This window comes from Apium graveolens, chromosome 10 (genome assembly GCF_009905375.1).
Source record: "Apium graveolens cultivar Ventura chromosome 10, ASM990537v1, whole genome shotgun sequence".
Lineage (NCBI taxonomy): Eukaryota > Viridiplantae > Streptophyta > Magnoliopsida > Apiales > Apiaceae > Apium > Apium graveolens.
In genome coordinates, this window is record NC_133656.1 from 153,528,966 (window position 1) to 153,550,490 (window position 21,525).

Genomic DNA, 21,525 nt, shown 5'->3' on the forward strand with positions numbered 1-21,525 from the left:
ATTCCGATTGATGAGAGCAATCCTTCCAAGAAGGTGAAAATAGGGTTCGGGCTCGAAACAGTTTTTAAAAAAGAATTGATGTCATTACTCCAGGAGTACGCTGATGTATTTGCCCGGAGCCCCAAAGACATGCCCAGGCTACACGTATCCATGGCAATGCACAACTTGGATGTCAATCCAAACATGAAGCCAGTTAAGCAAAAGAGAAAAAATTGCCCCTGAGAGGCAAAAAGCAATAGACGAAGAGGTAAGAAAGTTGCTTAAAGCGGATATCATATGTGAAATCAAGTACCCGGAGTGGCTAGCTGATATAGTCATGGTGAAGAAGCCCAATGAAAAATGGAGAATGTGTGTTGACTATACCAACATGAATGATGCATGCTGAAAAGATCCCTTACATATGCCAAATATAGATCAACTAGTAGATGCCACATCCGGGCACCTCATGCTAAGATTCATGGACGCCTTCTCCGGGTACAACCAAATCAAGATGAATCCGAAGGATATTCCAAAGATAACATTCATCAACCACAAAGTAGTATATGCTTACATCATGTTATCTTTTGGACTGACGAATGCAGGCTCAACCTACCAAAGGGAAATAAATAAGATTTTTAAGTCCCAACTTGGAAGAAATTTGGAATCCTACATTGATGATATGATTGCAAAATTAAAAACCATCCCGGGACATATTAGAGATCTTAAAGAATGCTTTAATAATTTAAGGAAGCATGCACTCAAGATAAAACCAAATAAATGCACCTTCAGAATGGGAGCAGGAAAATTCCTAGGATTCATGATAAGTAGCCGGGGGATTGAAGCAAATCCTGAAAAAATAAAGGCAATCCAAGAGATGAAGGCTCCCCGGACCCAGAATGATGTGTAGAAGCTAGCAGGATCAATAGCAGCGCTTAGGAGGTTTGTAATGAAGTTATCAGAAATACCTTTCTTTGATTTAATAAAGGGAGCCAACAATAAGAAAGAAGTGAATTGGAGCCCATACTGCAAGAGAACATTTGAAGAAATCAAGGAGTATCTCTCTCAGCCACTGATCTTAACTAAAGCCCAACCTGGGGAGCCCTTATATCTCTACTTTTCATCCGGGACCCTGGCAGTAGGAGCAACACTAATTTGGAAGAAAATGGAAAATAACAACCAGTATATTACATAAGCCAAGTACTGAAGAATGCCGAGACCAGATACACATATTTGGAAAAGTTTGCCTTTGCCTTGGTTACGTCATCAAGAAAAATCATACACTAATTTCAAGGAACAGAGATCCTGGTCATCACTAACCAGCCCTTGAGAAAGATAATACACAATCCAGACGTCTCGGGGAGGCTCGTGGATTGGGCAGTGGAGCTAAGTCAATTCAACCTAAAATTCATTCCCAGGAATGTTATCAAGGCTCAGGCACTTGCTGATTTCATTATAGTATACAACTTTCCAGAATCCAAGCCATTACCTATGAACATTGACCCTGGATCTTCAACAAATGAAAGGTCAGGAGGCGGGATCATCCTGAAGAGCCCCGATGGTTTTATAATCCAAACTGCCATATCCTTTGGCTTCCTAGCAACAAACAACTAAGCAGAGTAAGAAGTACTAATTGCAGGACTGAAACTTACCAGGACCCTCAGGGTTAAGGAACTAAATATCTATAGTGACTCCCAGATCGTAGTCAAGCAAACAAACGGAGAATACATAGCAAAAGATCCAATATTAGCCAAGTACCAAGCTTTGGTTCAGATCCACTTGGCCTTGATACCCGGGTACCAAGTCATACAAATATGTAGAGAAAAGAATATAGAGGCCGACACCTTGTCCAAGCTGGTTCAGAACTCAACAGACCTGGACTACTCTATTTACTTTGAAGAATTGCAAAAGCCAACTATGGAAACTGAAGAAGTCTTGGAGATAGATAACACCCCGACCTGGATGACTCATTTCATCAACTACTTGGAAAAGGGAGAGCTCCTAGAAGATGACGGAAAGGCCCAAAGACTAAAAGTTAAGGCAGCGAAGTTCTTTCTTGAATAAGGACTACTCTATCGCCGGACCTTCTCCTCCCCTATCCTAAAATGTGTTGGCCCAACGGAGGCTACTTATTATTTAATGAAAGTTCATGAAGGAATATGCAGAGATCATATATATGCGAAGGCCTTGGCTCACAAAATCATAAGGCAAGGTTATTACTGGTCCATCATTCACCAAGATGCAGTTGAGTTCATGAAAAAATGCAAGCAGTGCCAGCTCTTCAGCAATATGTCCCGGCAGAGCCCAGTCCTACCCTCTTCAGTCCTATCTCCAATCCCATTTGCTGTCTGGGGGATAGATATCATGGGACCTTTTACACGGGCTACAGGAGACCTAAGATACCTTTTAGTTTCAATCGACTAAATGAATAAATGGGTGGAAGAAAAGGCAATGAGGACCATCAACCAGCAAGACTGTATAAAATTCATGAATAATATTTTAATGAGATTCAAAATTCCAAGAGTCCTGGTTTCAGACAATGGGCCACGGTTTGTTGAAGCAGAATTTGAATCTTACCTTCAAGAGCGGAACATCGAGCACAAGAAATCATCAGTAGCATACCCTCAAGGAAATGGAAAAGTAGAGGACACAAATAGAATCCTCCCCGGGGGAATCGAGAAGAGACTAAAATAAGAGCAAATGGCTAGAAGAATTGCCTAACATGTTATGGTCCTACAGGACCAGCCCCCGGACAGGCACAAAAGAAACACCTTTTAATCTAGCTTATGGAACAGAAGCAATGTTGCCTATCGAAATAGGATCACCTTCTCACCTGGTAATAAATTTTGATGAAATAGCTAATGAGGCGGGGCTCTGAACAAACATTGAACTTATTGGTGAAGTACGGGACCAAGCTATATCAAGGATGAAAAAATACAAGGAAAATCTGAAGGAGCACTTCAACAAGAATTCCAGGATAAAAAACTTTCAAGTTGGAGACCTTGTACTTCGAGACACAAAGGCCTCGGATCCTACCAACACTGGAAAGTTGATGCCTAAGTGGGGAGGGGCATACAAGATTAAAGAAGTCTTAAGACCAGAGACTTACAAGCTAATGAATATGGATTAATCAGAGGTTCCCAATACCTGGCATGGACTCGGGCTCCGAAAGTTTTACCAGTGACAAAAACAAAGCAACCAAATAAACCAAATACTTGTAGCCTATGACAAGCAACCACTTTATGATTCCATATCTTATATGAAGCAAGTTTGAAATTAATGAAAAGTAATTCTCATTTTTACTTAGCAATTGTTTAAGAGCATCCATACAAGACCCAGTGTTAATTTACCCGGGCAACAAACAACAAGCACAAAAATGTACTTAGAAATATTTTTCTAAAGCCGAAAAGCAACCTTAGTCCGGGGCCATGCTTGAACCCGGACTAGAAGCATTATTTCATACTTAAAAAAAATTTTAAGGCAAAAAAGCAATTCTAGTCCAGGACCATGCTTGAACTCGGACTAGAAGAATTATTTCGTACTTATAAATAATTTTCTAAGGCAAAAAATCAACCATAGTCCGGGGCCACGCTTGAACCCGAACTAGACGCATTATTAATACTTAGAAATACTTTTCTAAGGCAAGAAAAGCAACCATAGTCCGGGGCCACACTTGAGCCGGACTAGAAGCATTATTAATATTTAGAAATACTTTTCAAAGGTAAGAAAAACAACCCTAGTCCGGGGCGACGCTTGAACCCGAACTAGAAGCATTATTTTGTACTTAGAAATATTTTTCCAAGGTCAAAAAGCAACCATAGTCTGGGACCACGCTTGAAGCCGGACTAGAAATATTATTTCGTACTTAAAAAATATTTTTTCTAAGGCAAAAAAGCAACCATAGTCTGGGGCCACGCTGGAACCTGGACTAGAAGCATTATTAATACTTAGAAGTACTTTTCAAAGGCAAGAAAAACAACCCTAATCCGGGGCTATGCTTGAACCCGGACTAGAAGCATTATTTTATACTTAGAAATACTTTCTAAGGCAGAAGAGCAACTCTAATCCAGGGTCATGCTTGACCGGGACTAGAAACATCATTCATACTCAAAAAATATTTTTGTAAGGCAGAAAAGTAAAAATAGCATATCAGCAATAAGAAACTAAACAAATTAAATAGAGTATAACAAGAATAAAACTGAGAGACAAGAAGTTTAAAAAATAAAGAGCGAGTCAAAATAACAGCTCATAATTACAAAGATGTAACTAAATATCTGAACCAGGATTCTCAAGAAGGAACTTTGGGCACAGACCGTCAAAGGGTTACGGCTCTCCAAGTTCGGCCTCGATATCCTGTTTAGCCTTTATAAATTCCAACAAAAATATCCCAGTCAGCCTCCAGGTCATTCTTCACATGTTTCTCCGCCACAACCCAGCATAGAGCAACTTCTGGAGCACCGGCCTTGGAAATTGCCTTGTCATATTCTTCAGATCTCTTATAAGCCTCAATTACCTCGGCTTCCGCTCTACCAATTAATTCTGGAGCTCGGCAACCTCGGACTTCAGCTCTCTAGCTTCCTTTTCGGCAGTTTCATCCCAGGTTGTCACAACATTTAGATGCTTGTTCAAATCAGAACATGCTTCCCGAACATGCTTCAACAAGGAGTAAGATATGGCGGCCGCCCCATCTATAGAAGCACCAAGCTAAGAAGAAAGGTAACTGAATCAAGAACAAGTCAAAGAAAAAGCTAAGGCAAATTATAAAAAAACAAGAAAGAATCATACATGGCCCCAGAGTCTAGTGAAGTCCTTCATAACAGCATCAAACCTTGCCCTATTCATATCTCGCCACTCGGACTCGGAAAGAATTTCAGCCATGAATCGGGAAATTTTCTCGTCCAGTCCCGGAGCTTTCTTCCCCAGAGCATCCTGTTGCAAACCCTTACCCTTGTCCGACGCTGAGTCCAAAGGAGTAGCAGACGGGGACTCACCCGATCGCGGGAGCTTGGAACCCACAGTCCAGAGACGTTTATTTATCCGGGCCTCCTCCGCCTCAAAAACTTCCCCCAAAGTCTCAATCTCGTCCATATTGTCAAACTCATCAACATCCTCAACTTCAACAGCAGCATCAAACTTTTGGTGCTCTCAGTAGAGTACGGCTTCGAAATAACATTGTTCTGAGAGCCCTCCTCTGGGTGCGGCTGGGACCTGAAGCCGACAACATAGGCATTCTTCATCTACTTAAAAGCAGTACCCAAGCCGAGAAGAGCATCATTATAAGTCGAAGCAGATATAGATAAATTGTAGTAAGGAAGACCTGAGAAAAACAACAACAAAAATGGCCAAAAGAAGAAGGAAACATATCAATCCAGGATTATAAGGACAAGAGAAATAAAAGAGTTTGGGATAAAAGAATTATACTTACAGCCAAGTTTATGCATCATCTTATGATTTATAAAGGTGTCCCGGGTCAACTGGAACCTGAGACACTCACAAAAATCAAACACGAGCTGAAGAGCTTCACCCCTCAAAATTTAGTGTTTGAACCTTGTCTCAATGCCTTCCATAATTATGAATGGCATATAAAACAGATCTAAGCCCTTCAGCAAGATCATTTCTCTGTTCCAATGTTTTAAAGATGATTGTTGAATAACATGCCTAAATCTCGAATCGTACCCGCACTCAGCAGCCCGGAAGCGTACCTCATAAGAGGTTTCTGGCTGGACTTGACTAAACAAAAAATATGATGCCAAAGCTTAAGCATTGGTTGGACCCCGAAGCAGTTGCAGCAGGCTATGAACCAGGACATCCACTTAATATCATTGGGTGTTATTTTCATAGGAGATAGCCTATAAACATATTTACACAAATGCTTTAGGAAAAGGTGCCAGCGAGGATTCCACCCAGACCTCAGGTGCTCCAGCCAAACAGGAACAAATCCATCAGTCGGCCTGTGATAAATCCTCTCCTCGAGAAGCGACCATCACCACTCAATCCGGGAGTCTAACTAAAAAGCATCCCAGATCGACTGATCCTGGGAAGCATGGTCCAAAGCCGCATACTCATCCTTCAAGGCATATGGCTCCTTAGCAACGATCATTCCGGAAAACTTCTGGTCAAACTCGACTTTATCATATCTCCCAGGACCACTATCCGGCTATTTAGTATAGCCGGAGCTAATACTCCTATAATACCAGCTATTGTCAACCTCCTCAATCTTCGTTATTAATTAATTCGTGACGTCAATCCAGTAACTCTCCAGGGTATAAGGAATCTTCCTAGGAGAAATTTGGTTGATCTTCATCTTCCTAATAACATTAGAGTTCGAAGCCTTCTTTCCCATCGCTACCCAGACCGTGTTAGAATCAAACTCAGCGGGACTAGTATCAAAATCAGAAGAGCCGGGATAAAAGGAGAAATAAACTTTGGAGCGAGTCTTAGTCCGGACCATAAACCTAAAAGCAAAAATACGGGTTAATATATATGTCTACCAATTCTTTAATTTTGAGTTACAATGGTCTGGACTACCCGACGTTAATTTTAACAATTACCTATTACTAGTCTGACAAGAAAGCTCTAATCCAAATAAAAATATTAAACATGACCCAAAGAAAACCTAAAATGCAATCAACAAAGCAATAAATCCAAAACATCTTAACCCGGACTCCACCTACCCACAAACCCGGATCCAATAACCAAATACCATGAGAACCTGAACTACACCTAAAAGATAAACATAAATCAAAAACACGTTCAGGTTCAGACCACTCCCATTGATCTGAACCCAACCACTAAAAACCTAACCACAAAAACACTTTATGCCCAAAATCAAACACCAAATACATCGAAAAAGCCTATACATACATATATTTACAACAAAGAACTCACAGAAATGAAGAAACTCAATACCAATCCACAAAAAATGAGCAACAACCAGGAAAGAAACTTCAATTGACATAATGAGAAATGCAAGTAAAGGAATCGAAGGCTTGAAGATACGAATAAGGCGAATGGAATCATGACAAAACAACCACCAAACTCCAAATCTTCAAGGTTCATTCACAACACAGGAGGGTGAGAGAAAAGAAGGGGAGTAAAAAAAAGTTGTTGGACAATGAATAGAGAAGGGCATGTAGGAGGTGTTTATAGGGGAGGGTGAATATTAAAAGACCCCGCCATGTGGCACAATCCCAGCCATGGATAAAAAAAAAGTAATTATCATAGTTATTACAGCACGTCTTTTTGAAAAAAGTTAACTGTAAATAAAATTCAAATGAAGGAGGGAAAATCGAAGATAATCGATTCAACTTCCAGGATGTTAACACCATTCCGGCTACGCCTCAAACTGGACTGGGAGGCAAGGAAGCTCAAATACCCACTATTCTGAATTGGTCTACCTCAATATAACCCGGGATAAAGGGCAAGAAAGCTCATTTTTTTCCCTACAAGCCATCTACAATATATCGCGCTAGCCCGGCTTGGTTTACTTCAACACAACCCGGACTGGGGGCAAGGAAACTCAATTTTTTCCTAAAAGCCAACTACTCTATATCACACCAGTCCGACTTGAAACACTTTAATACCAACCCGGACTGGGGGGCAAAGAAGCTCATTTTTTCCCTAAAAGTCAACTACTCTACATCCCACTAGACCGGCTTGGAACACTTCAACATCTACCCGTACTGGGGGCAAGGAAGCTCATTTTTTCCTAAAAACCAACTACTCTATATCTCACTAGTCCGGTTGGAACTCTTCAACACCAACCCGGACTGGGGGCAAGGAATCGCAATTTTTTTATAAAAGCCAACTACTCTATCTCCCACTAGTCTGACTTGGAACACTTCAATACCTACCCGGACTGAGGGACGAGTAAGCTCATTTTTTCCTTTTGACGTACTTCATTCTACTCCCTCATCCAGAAAATCTGCATAAGGGAGTTGGGGAAAATGATAGGATATAAAGTCCCTGGAGGTTCCACTTGAGTCCTGAACTGCGGACCCCGGCTCTGCTTGAGTCATGTACCACTGGACCCCTATTCTACTTGAGTCCGGCTCAACCTCTACCCCGGAAAATGGCCACCCCGCCTCCCAATCCTCAAGAAACTGTTAAGTGGCATTTATGTCCACTTAAAATGCTCTATAAAGGATTAAATTGATATTTTGTACTCGAGTTATTTGTGTATTTGATGTATTTTTGTAGTGTTTTTGCATTTCAGGCATATAACAGGGATCTATGAGATTTATCATTATTTTAATGCTAAAATGGTGTTAGGAATGTGTCAAGAAGATTGCTCGTGCAAAGGCCATCTCAAATCAGCAAAATAAAGAAGGCAATTTCAGTTTCTCCAAAAGGTCAGCGCGCCCGCACTATAGTAGCGCACGGCCGCGCCGTGTCGGGATAATAAAATCCTGATTCTACTCCAATTCTGTTTCCTGGACTCCTGGATTAATTGGACTGCTATATATTGATAACTTATGATCATTTTTCAAAACAAGACGTTCCAGAGCTTAAGGAGAAGGCGTAAGAAGACCGTATAGCACAATTCAACGAAGGTGAAGAAACCCTAGTTTATTCGTGTTATTCTTTATTATAAGTTGTAATCTTGGATGCTAGTTTTCTTATTTGTGAACCTATACTCTTGTTATGTACTTGGTTTATTATTTATTCAGTATAAAGACTACATTTGTTATACCATGCTTTCATTGGAACCCACGTTGATGATGAGTCAGATTATGGGCTAATCGTTATCGTGGATTCTAGCGGATTTACTTATGGATTTCTTTAGCTAAATAGTTTTGATACCTTAATGTGTGGTAATTGTATGATATCCTAGTATTGGTTGTGCTTATTCGTCTTATGAGCGTCGCGAACTTATAAGATAGCGTGTTAATCTCTAATGAAGTGAAAGTGAATTTAGGGGTTTAGAACTTGCCATGCTAGCATAGGGTTCATGTATTTGATATGCATGATTTGTAGGTAATTTTAACCATCTTACTTGCCCTATGTAATTATGATAGATAACTTGTGCATTAAACCGTTATATTGTCAAATTCTATAGACATATAGGGTCTCAATATAATTGATGTTTATTTAGCTTCTATCTCTTTTGTGGATGTCTGGTAGTAGGGTATTCGTGCAACAAAATTTGGTGTTTATTAGTTTCGTGTTGTCTGATTAGTGTCATCACCATTATATGTGAAGGTTGAGAACAAAGAGGTTATTGAATGAAGTAGTAATGAAACTAGAATCCCATATTTTTGTCATATAGTAATCAATCCATTTAATCTCTTAGTTAATGTTCTTTAGTATAATCTCTTAGTTAATCTTAGTTATAAATAATCTCAATTTGTTAATCGTCTTAGCATTGAATAATAACCATACCATTATTGCATAAGTGCATTGATTGAAATTAACCTAAACCAGTCTCTGTGGGAATGAACTAGAAATAATTCTATATTACTTGCGATCGCGTATAATTGCGTGAATATTAGTGCATGTTTTCGTCCTAACAAGTTTTTGGCACCGATGCTGGGGACTCGGTGTTAATTTTTAGTTTATGTGTTTGTCATCAGTGGTCGTTAAATTTCATTGACTCGAACATTGTTACTTACTTATTTCCTTGTCGTATTTCAGGTACACTAGCGAGCGTGTATGCATACGCATTCTCGGTCTCGTAAGAGAACACTGGATCAAGCTTAGGAAGAAGTTGTAGTAGCTAAGGAAGTTTTTGAAGAAGTTCTTGTCGAGGAGAAAGTTGAAGAAGAAGTTCTTATTGCAACGGGAGAACCATAAGCAAATACGAAGGCTTTGATAAAATTACTCTCAGCCAAAGATTAATGATATTAAGTCTAGCATTGTCCGACCATCCATTTCGGCTAATACTTTTGAGATCAAGTTGAGCACGATTCAGATGATATAGAACTCAGTTCAGTTTGGGGGTTCTCCGACAGAAGACCCCCAACATGCACATCAGAGATTTCATCGAGATCTGCGACACTTTCAATTTTAATGGAGTTTCTGAAGATGCTATTAAGTTGAGACTTTTCCCATTCTCTCTGCGGGATAAAGCTAAGTGCCGGTTACATTCCCTACCACCAGGGTCTATCACCAAATAGGAGGATCTTGCTCAAAAGTTCCTAACTAAATTCTTTCATATGGCGAAGACTGCTGCAATCAGAAATGCACTTACTCAATTTGTTCAGCAATCTGGAGAATCTTTATGTGAGGCTTGGGATCCCTACAAAGTTATGCTTAGAAAGTGTCCTCACCATGGGATGCCTGATTGGATGATCATTAACTGCTTTTATAATGGATTGGGTGCTACTTCTAGACTCATGCTTAATGTAGCATCAGGAGGAGCCTTATGGGCTAAAAGCTGTGATGAAGTTTATGAATTGATTGAGCTGATGGTAGTTAATGAATACCAAAACCCAACTCAAAGACTACCTTAGAGCAAGGTAGCAGGGATTCTGGAGGTAGATGCAGCTACTGCTATAGCTGCTCAGCTTAAGGCTTTGACGATGAAGGTGGATTTTTTGGCTAATTATGGATTTAATCAGATCACTAGTGTCTGTGAACTTTGTGATGGTGCCCATGAGATAGAGCAGTGTGTTATTTCTAGTGAATCAACTCATTTTGTGAGCAACTTTCAGAGGTTGCAACAGCCTATTCCAGCCACCTATCATCCCAATAACCACAATCATCCTAACTTCAGCTGGAGCAATACTCAGAATGCGGTTCAGCAGCCTTATCAGCAGTATGCAGCAAAGCAATACAACCCCCTTAGTTTTCAGTAACCAAAATATGCACCAAGACAACAACTCCAGCTGCAACAATCTAATGAAAAATCTGAATTGGAGGATTGAGGCTCATGTGCAAGAGCCAATCGGTTTCTATCAAGACCTTGGAGAACCAAATTGGGCAAATTGCCGATGCCTTGCTAAATCGTCAACTTGGTACACTCCCTAGTGACACTGAAATGCTAGGAAAGAGGGAAGCTAAGGAGCAGGTGAAGGCAATTACATTGAGGTCTGGGAAGGTGGCAAATCCCGAAAATTCTTAAGTTTCGGAAGAAGAAGTTGTGGCTGAAAAAGAAGTGCAGAAGGAAGCAGAAGTGGAACCAAGGAAGACTACTGTGGAACACACTCCTCCTGAGGGTAAACAGGGGAGAAACAGATCTATCCTCCACCTCCTTTTCCTAAGAGGCTGCAGAAGAAAAAGCTGGATAAGCAGTTTGAGAAGTTTTTGGAGATGTTCAAGAAACTTCATATCAATATACCTTTTGCTGAAGATCTTGAACAGATGCCTAGTTATGCGAAGTTTATGAAAGGTTTTCTCTCACAAAAAGTGAAGCTTGATGACTTAGAGACGGTTGCTCTTACGGAGGAATGCAGTGCTATGCTGCAACAGAAGTTGCCTCCGAAGCTTAAAGATCCTGGAAGCTTCACTAATCCTTGTACCATTGGTAAAGTGTTATTTGACAAATGTTTATGTGACTTGGGAGCTAACATCAATCTGATGCCCTTGTCAATCTTCAAGAAATTGGACTTACCTGATCCAAAGCCTACTTATATGACCTTGCAGTTGGCCGATCGATCTATTATATATCCACGGGGCATTGTGGAGGATGTCTTAGTCAAGGTTGATAAACTCATCTTTCCTGCTAATTTTGTAATACTTGATTTTGAGGAGGATAAGAAGATTCCCATAATCTTGGGAAGACCATTCTTGGCTACTGACCGAACCTTTATTGATGTGCAGAAGGGTGAGCTTACTATGTGAGTGCTGGATCAGGATGTGACGTTCAATGTTTTTAATGCTTTGAAATTCCTGACTGAAAACGAGGAGTGCTTAAAAGTGGAGTTGGTCGATTATGTGGTTACTTCAGAACTTGATCAAATGCTAAGGTCTAATGCCTTAGAGAAGGCCTCGTTGGAATTCAGATAGTGAAGATGATGAAGGTGATGAGCAGTTACAGTTTTTGAACGCTTCTCCTTGGAAGCGAAGGTTAGATATGTCGTTTGAATCTCTTGGATTGGAGGAGTTGAACAAATCTCCAAAGTGCCTCAAGCCTTCTATTGAGGAAGCTCCTACACTTGAGCTTAAACCATTGCCTGAACACGTAAGGTATGTTTTTCTAGGTGATGCATCTACTTTGCCTGTTATTATTGCATCTGACCTTTCAAGTAGTGATGAAGAAAAGCTCTGAAGAATTCTGAGAGAGTTCAAGTCGGCAATTGGATGGACTACAGCAGATATCAAGGGAATCAGTCCTTCTTATTGTATGCATAAAATTCTGCTAGAGGAAGGTAGCAAGCCTACTGTTGAGCAACAAAGAAGGCTTAATACGATCATGAAAGAAGTTGTGAAGAAGGAAATCCTTAAATGGCTAGATGCAGGGATTATCTATCCCATCTCTGACAGTTCTTGGGTGAGTCCAGTGTAGTGTGTACCGAAGAAAGGAGGTATCACAGTTGTCGCTAATGAGAAGAATGAGCTCATTCCTACTCGAACAATCACGGGATGGAAAGTTTGCATGGATTACAGGAAGCTGAACAAGGTCACGAAGAAGGATCACTTCCCTCTTCCTTTTATTGATCAAATGCTTGACAGATTGGCTGGGCATGAGTACTATTATCTTCTGGATGACTATTCGGGTTATAATCAGATTTGCATTGCTCCGGAGGATTAGGAAAAGACTACCTTCACTTGTCTGTTTGGTACTTTTGCCTTCAGAAGAGTTTCTTTTGGGTTGTGTGGTGCACCTGCCATATTTCAGAGATGCATGATGGCTATCTTCTCTAACATGATTGGTCAGAATGTGTAGGTGTTCATGGACGATTTTTCTGTGTTTGGTGATTCTTTTAACGAGTGCTTGCAAAATCTTGGCGCTGTTCTTAAAAGGTGTGTTGAGACCAATCTGGTTCTCAACTGGGAAAAATGTCATTTTATGGTGTGACATGGCATTATTCTTAGGCACAAGGTCTCTAGTAAAGCTCTTGAGGTGGACAAAGCCAAGGTGGGGGTTATCGAAAACCTTCCTCCACCAATTTTTGTTAAGGGAGTTCGCAGCTTTCTTGGTCATGCGGTTTGGCTGCTTTTGAGATCTTAAAGAAGAGTTTGATCATGGAACCGGTCATAACTACACCTAATTGGGATGAACCTTTTGAGATGACGTGCCATGCAAGTGACTATGCATTTTGAGCAGTTCTTGGGCAGAGAAAGAATAACATATTTCATGTGATCTATTATGCCAGTAAGACCCGCAATGGTGCTCAACTGAATTATACTACTACTGGAAAAGAACTTTTAGCCATTGTCTATGGTTTTGAGAACTTTCGATCTTATTTGCTTGGGACGGAGGTGACAATTTTCACTGTTCACGCTTCAATTCGCTATCTCATCTCGAAGAAGGACTCAAAGCCTAGATTGATTCGTTGGGTTCTTTTACTTCAAGAATTTGACTTAGAGATCAAGGACAGGAAAGGTACTGAGAATCAAGTCACTGATCATCTCTCTCATTTGGAAGATCCAAGTATAACTTCACAGGATAAGACATTGATAAATGAGTCTTTTCCTGATGAGCAGTTGTTTGGGGTACAAGATGAAGAATCGCGGTTCGCAGACATTGTTAACTACCTAGTGAGTAATATCATGCCTCGAGACTTGTCTTATGCTCAAAGAAAGAAGTTTCTTCATGAGGTGAAGTGGTGCATGTGGGATGAACCATTCTTCTTTAGGCAAGGAGCTGACCAAATCATCAGGAGATCTATTCCGTACAGCGAAACGGAGGGATCTTGCGAGATTGCCATGCGACTGCGTATGGAGGCCACTATGGTGGAGAAAAGACAGGCTTGTATCCTTCAAGCAGGATTTTTCTGGCCTACATATTTAAGAATGCGTATCAATTTGTTTTGAAGTGTGATCGCTGCTAGCGTATTGGTAATATGTCTAAGAGGGATGAGATGCCTCTTAATGTGCTTCTCGCGGTTGAAGTCTTCGATGTTCGGGAATTGACTTCATGGGGCCAATTGTCTCATCTTGCTATAATCAGTATATCTTGTTGGATGTTGATTATGTCTCAAAATGGGTTAAAGTCAAGGCGTTGCCGACAAATGATGTGAATGTAGTGATTAATTTTATTCATAAGCAAATATTCACAAGGTTTGGGACTCCAAGAGTCATAATCAGTAATGAGGGATCACATTTCTGCAATCACAAGTTTATTGCTATGATGCAGAGATATAATGTGAATCATCGTATTGCTACAGCCTACCATCCTCAGACCAATGGTCAAGCTGAGGTATCTAACAGAGAGATCAAGCGTATTCTAGAGAAAGTTGTGTGTCCATCAAGGAAGGATTGGTCTTTGAAGCTGGATGAAGTTGTTTGGGCGTATAGAACAGCATACAAGACTCCGCTTGGTATACCACCGTTTCAGTTGGTTTATGGTAAGGGATATCATTTGCTTGTGGAGCTCGAGCATAAAGCTTATTGGGATTTGAAGAAGTTGAACCTTGATATAAATGTAGCTGGTAAGAAAAGAATGCTTCAATTAAATGAACTCGATGAGTTTCGACTTCAAGCGTATGAGAACAACAAATTGTATAAGGAGAAAGTCAAGAGGTGGCATGATAGGGGTCTTGTGCTTAAATCATTTGTGTCGGGATAACAAGTTCTTTTATTCAACTCTCGTCTACGTCTTTTTCCTAGAAAGTTGAAGTCGAGGTGGTCAGGGCCGTTTATTATCAAACTGTATTTCCACATGGAGTGGTGGAGATTTTTGAGAATGATCAAGGCCAAGCATTCAAGGTGAATGGACAGAGGTTGAAGCATTACTATAGGGATACGACAAACCGTGAGGTCGTTAGTGCCGTTTTCTTGTCTACTTGTTCTCGAGTTTCTACGTCAAGCTAACGATATAAACCAAGCGCTTCTTGGGAGGCAACCTAAGTTTGTTGTACATTACTAGGTAGAGGAAGAAGAAAACAAGGAGAAAAATACAAAAAAAATCAGATAAAGAAAAAAAATTCAGTGCCAACTACAGTAGCACGGCACGCCCGTGCTGAGAAGCGGGGCGACCTCGCTGAAACTCCGGTAGCACGGCGCACCCGTGCTGGTATGCGGGGCAGCCATGCTGGTTTTCCAGTAGCACGGCATGCCCGCACTGCCAGGCGGGGCGGCCGCGCCGCATCCCTGTAATCGAAAAAATAACAACAAAATAAACAGAAAATCAGGACTTTGATTACAAAATCAGTACCTACCCGAATTTCCCTCCTCCACTTCCCATAATTTCTATTCCAAATCACTCCCATTATTCCTACATCTTTTCCATCACTAATTTTCTCCCAATTTTCTATATATACACACACTTATACACAAACTTCTCCATCACTTCTCAAATTCTCAAACACAAATCTCTCTTATACAAACATCTTTTTTCTCTTTTATTCAGTTCCAATGGCACCCAAGAGATAACGAACCCAAGTTAGCAGCAGCACAAACGATTCTTCGAGTGTGGATGGTGTGAGGGCCAGTTTCTCAACTCCGGAGGCTGAGGCGGAGTATACGAGGCTGCTTTTGAATCCCATAGCCAAGGAGCGAGGTTTTCTGCCATTGGGGAGGGATGGTAAGTTGCTGAAGATGATCGTAGAGATGGGTTGGATAGCTTTTTGTTAGGCACCTGTTGTGGTGCCTATGAGTGTGGTTCGCGAGTTTTACGCGAATGCAAAGGCGGAGAAGAACGGATTTTCTGTGGTGAGGGGGTTGACTATATAATATAGTGTTGAGGCGATTCGGAGGGTGATTGAGCAGCCCGAAAGGAGGCCAGATCAGGATAACTGGAATGAGAAGACGGGGGATGATTTGAACTTGGATTTGATCGTTGCTACCCTGTGTGTGACTGAGACTTACTGGAAGTTCAAGATGGGCACGAACGAGTATGCCACTGTCCCTGCCTCGTGCATGAACAGGTTTACACGTGTATGGAATTCCATTATCTGTGCCAACATCATGCCATCTTCTCACATGTATCGAAGCTGTTGAGTAAGCAGGAGTGGTACGGTTGGAAGCCCGATCATAAGGGGCTTGGTTATTCTTATGACCATCTGCCAGGTGGAAGGCCAGCTCCTCATGCATATGCTGGTGGCATGACTCAGGCGAGTAGAGCGGCTTGGAGAGCTGAGTTGGGTGAGGTCGTTCCATCGCAGCAGTCACAACAGCAACATGAGGAAGCACAGGGCAGTGCTGGTATGAGTTCAGGGCAGTATAGGCACTTGATGAGGAGGATGGATGCGATGCATGACATCCATAGTCGATTTGCACAGGATCTTACCCAGGCGTTGAGGACTGCATTCAGAGCCACAGGAGTTGATATCCAGTGGCCAGTATTCGGTGAGGACGTTGTGTACCCGCCTCCAGACACTCCTGACACACCACCCCATTAGGATGATGACCCTGATTCTGAGTAGGTATACCTGTTTCCTTAGTATTACCTTTACTAAGGACAATGAATATTTTAAGCTTGGGGGTAGCAGTTAAGGATTATATGTTATGTGTGAGTCACATATAGTTTGCATATTCATGATAGTTTAGTTCATATAGTTGCATATTTTCCATGTAGTTTTTTTTATTTTTTTTTATTTTGTTATTAGTTTGTTGCATATAGTTTCATGTATGTGCATTATAACATGATCCCTTAAGTTGCTTTACCGATTGATTTGTGATATTGATGCTAGTGTAGTGATATCGTGTAGAGTGATGTTAAGTCTTATCGAGTTGATTTGCATGCTAGAAGCAAATAAATTTCACTAAGTCTTATAGGTTGCTTGAGTTCTAGATCATGATCATGGTTTGTTTGTTTGTTATGGTTTAATCACAGGTTTATATTTAGAATTTAGGATATTTTCTTAATGGTAATATAACATGGATATTTAAAAATTGAAGAAAAACATTAGATTCCATTGTTAGTTGTTGTGGCTAGGTGTCAAATGACTAGTAGCCAGCTCATTTTATATGAGTAGTCTAGGGTTGAACGAGATGGAGCGAAACGCACTCGTTCAGAAATTTATGAAAAAAAGAAAAAAAAAGAGAAAAGAGAAAAAAAAAGAAAAAAAAATGTGTTTATGCATAATTGATCACGAGTGGGCTCTTTAATACTCGAGTTATTAAGTTCTTAGGGGACTTTGTGCCTAGTGACCTAAGGCTTTTATAGTTTGGGATCCACTAACCTAACGCTCGCTACATGGGTATTATTGTATAAGTCTTTTATGGACCTCACTCATTGAACGGCAAAATAAACATATTTGTGTTGTTTATGTGTTAGCAATAAAAGCATGAATCCATGTATAACTCCGATATAAGAATTGAAGTGTTGTCAGTCATTTTGAGTTTAACTTTTATTCTATTTATAAACTTGTGATTGCCTTGATAAGTAGTAAGTCATGATTATTGATCTAGTTACAGAAGTATATCTGTAAGCATTTGCACACACGCTTAGAGGGTGTTTATTATAATTCAATATTTATTCATAATTTTAACGATAAACATGAAATTAAAAATCCACAAAAATCATAATATTATTTTTTTCAAAAATATATTAATTATATTTAAAAGTCCATTTATAATGCCGCTGCAAAACGCGAGTTAGTTAACTAGTTAAAATATAAAAATAGTTACGAAATATACTAATTTTGTTAAGTTTCTTTATGATTTTACTACCTTTTGAAAATATTTGAAAAATATGATTTTTAACAAAAAAATATACAGATTTAGAACTTTTTTCCGTAATCTGTAAAATAATTATTTTTGGTTGTAATTAAGGTTTATTTTGGTTGTATCGAGCTTTAAAATCGTACTTTTATAAATCAAAAATTTAAAAATCATATTTTTGCATTTTTTTAAAGAAATCGTATTTTTGAAAAAAATTATAAAAATATATTCAATTTTTATTCCGATTAATCCCTAATTGGTACCGTAATGGTAAGTTTCGATTTATGTTTATAAGTTATATTTTATCAAATATATCATCACTAAAATTATACCAACAACTAATTACTTATAAGTAATAATTTACATATCACTTATAGGATACTTTCACATTTAACTTATAAGTTACTTTAAAAAAAAATCCCAAACAGGGCATTAAGGTTTATTTTCTTCTATAAAGAATTTACTAGTTTTGTACTTGTGCAATGCATGGGATGTTTTATAAATTTTCATATAATATTTTTCTCCATCTTTTTAATTTTTATAAAATTCTTTAATATTTTCCCAAACCAATCAATCTTATTTAATTATAATTTCATAGATTATATTGATTATTAGAGAAAATATAAATTATTTGGTACCATTTAAAATGGGGGTTTGCTGATTAATATAGGTTATTATTATTGAATAAAATGATTATTTTACCTGATAACCATGCCACATTAATTCCATTACGTCAATTATATATTGATTTTTTACCATGTGCCTACGGGCACACAATAAGTGCGGAAATTTATAAATTTAAGTCATTTTGATTAGTTTTTTCTTAATTTAAGTCATTTTGATTAGTTTCTTCTTTTTAATAGTGGTGGACACCCTACATACATAAAATTTATACCAATTAAAATGATTAAAATTTATGAATTTTCATATTTATTGTGTGGATTACCCAATAAAAAATCGATTATATATAGGATATAATGATAATGGAACATTAGAACTTAAGACGGAATTGAATTTAAGACGCCTCAGTGGTGGGACCCTTTTCCCATTTTGAAGACCCCACGACACAATCACCTAAGCTAAACTAGTTCAGGGAGAAGAAATGGTCGATTACTTCCGATACAAGGATAATTTCACTCTTTTCAAAATAATATTATATTCATATTTTAGGCCTCCTTTATAAAGTATTATAATAAATGTTTATTGTGTACGATTCTTTAACAACATTTTAAGCTATTTAACCTCAATTTTCTAATAAAAAAAGTTATTTTAAAATTTTAAAATAAAATTATAAATATAATAATTAAATTAATGTGATTAAAATTTTAAAAATATTATTAAAATACAAAATATGTAATTAAAATCCACCATGTAATCAAAAACATCAAACTTAAAAAAATATTGATGTCATTATTTGATCCCTCAACTCTAACAAATGCTAACCAGATCCATAGGATAAGCAACCGCTTCCAATATATTTGTTGGAAGAGCTCGACTTGACGATTGAAAGAATTTAATCTAATGATACATTGAATTCAATTTACTAATACATTGAATGCAATCTACTATATATGTAGCGTGTAGCACGTTGCACCCATTTTCACCTTTATAATTTATTTCACTCCACTCCAAACACATAAAAATAAATTATATTTTATTCATATTTTAGGCCCCCTTATAAATCTATTATAATGCATATTCATTGTGTACGATTCTCTAACAATATTTTACGCTATTTAACCTCAATTTGCTAATAAAAAAATTTATTTTTAAATTTTAAAATTAAATTTTAATTATAATAATCAAATTAATGTGATTAAAATTTTAAAAATATTATTAAAATGAAAAATATGTAATTAAAATACACAGTAATCAAAAACATCAAACTTAAAAAAGAAACCATGCGGACACAATAGACATACTTTATCATATTTTCACATCGCAAATAATTAAAATATTAAAATTGGACATGACCACCAAAGTGGGGCTCCCGGACATTTTTGGCATGTTTGAACTGAAACTTCAGTTATTTAGCACATCTATTCAAATTTTTCCAAAAGTGGCACAAAATGCCATTTCCTCCGGGGTTCAATCCCAGAGGCCCAGAAGAAGTAGCGTTCTGGGGTTTTTCCGTTTTTTTTTGCTTTTATCCTTTCCTCCCCGGATTGAATTGCAGTTGGTGTAAAAGGTTGCTAAGTTTATAAGAGTAGAATCAACGTTGGAGACCTATTTTTGGATCTTAATATTAAATTGGAAAAAAATTATTTTGGTGATTCTTTTGTTCTTGGATAGTCATGAAAACCTTTTTTTAGTAAGCATGTTTTTAAAAAAAATATGTAATTTATATATGAATTTTTTGGCTTTGAAAAGGGTGTCAAGGTACTCGAGTGTGCAATTGTTATGTGGGGGCATGTTTAGCAAATCTCATAATTAATTCCTAGAAAATTATTGGGTGAAAAATCAAAATACCCACCATTTGGGGGCAAATGCCCAAAATATAGTTTGGCGGTACGTTCCGCCCAAAATACCCGTTGATTACGCATCTGGGGAATGCGTATACAATTTTTTTTAATTTTGTGAAGAACACGCATGTGAGACATGCGTGTTTCTTTTTTGTTTTCACTTGAATACGCATCTTTGGAATGCGTATTCTTTGAAAATCAAAAAGAGAACACGCATGTGCCACATGCGTGTTCTTCACAAAATTTTAAAAAAAAATTGTATACGCATTCCCCAGATGCGTAATCAACGGGTATTTTGGGCGGAACGTACCACCAATCAGCATTTTGGGCAGTTGCTGCTGGAAAGTGGTGTATTTTGGGCATTCTTTCAAAATTATTTTGGTTTAATTTTTTTTCTGTTGACTAGTGATGTAAACTTATTTGTAGTACGTAAATTTTACTTTTATTTTAAAATTCTTTTTGTAATGTTTTAGTTTCATGCAATAGTGTATCATTGAGGAATATTTTTTGTTGATGATGCCTTACATTTGATATGAACTAATTTGCTGATAATGAATATTTGACTTGAAACACAAATTCTATGACATATGAATAATAAGGATATATGAATAATGTTATTCCCAAGGAACTAACAATGAGATTTACATAAGGGGGGTTGAATGTAAATCTCAAAACTTTTTCAAGTTTTGAGCAGTTTCAAAGGCTAAGTGTTTTGATGAACAGTTGTGTGTGAATTGCTTTGAGCAGGTGTAGACAGATATATATTCAAGACACAAATGTAAAGAACACAAAGGCTTCAAAAACTTTTCAAAGGCTTCAAAAACTTTTCAAAGGCTTCAAAAACTTTTCTGGTGGATTTGTTGTTCCACCAGAGATGTGTATTTCAGAAAATCTGTGATTCAAAGAATTGATCACAGTTGCGTCCTAGTACAAACTAGATGATTTTCTCTCTGGATTTTTCTAAACAGCTCTGGAAAAATTCAAACTCTAATTACTAGCTGCAACTTGGTTTATATATCACCAAGTTTACAAGTGAAGACAAAAGTACAAATACAATTAAAAAGGTTCTTCACATGTTTCTTCTTCATTTCTTTATCCAATGCAATCTAGGATAATCTGTGAATCTTTGAATACTTCCTTGTTTGCACCAGAATGGAAATGCTGCATTTTCTTGATTCCTCCAAGAGGCTACCTCATTCCAATTATCTCTATCAACCCATGTGCCTCTGTCAGCTTATGAATTGTCACTGTCAACTGCTATTGAACAGAGCATCCGTTGAAGCTTTCATCCGTTGATGGCTTTATCCGTCGATGCACTCATCTGTTGATCCTTTATCAGTTGAAGCATTATCCGTTGATGCATTAGCAGTTGAAGCTT

The 21,525-nt window shown here is 38.3% G+C and overlaps 1 non-coding gene across 1 annotated transcript; it reads right to left on the minus strand.

Annotated features, from left to right (window-relative positions):
• Positions 1–10,145: 10,145 nt before the first annotated feature.
• Positions 10,146–10,252, minus strand: LOC141694812 (small nucleolar RNA R71). Its single transcript, XR_012564094.1, has one exon. It is a non-coding gene; the product is annotated as a small nucleolar RNA R71 (small nucleolar RNA).
• Between the last annotated feature and the right edge of the window lie 11,273 nt (positions 10,253–21,525).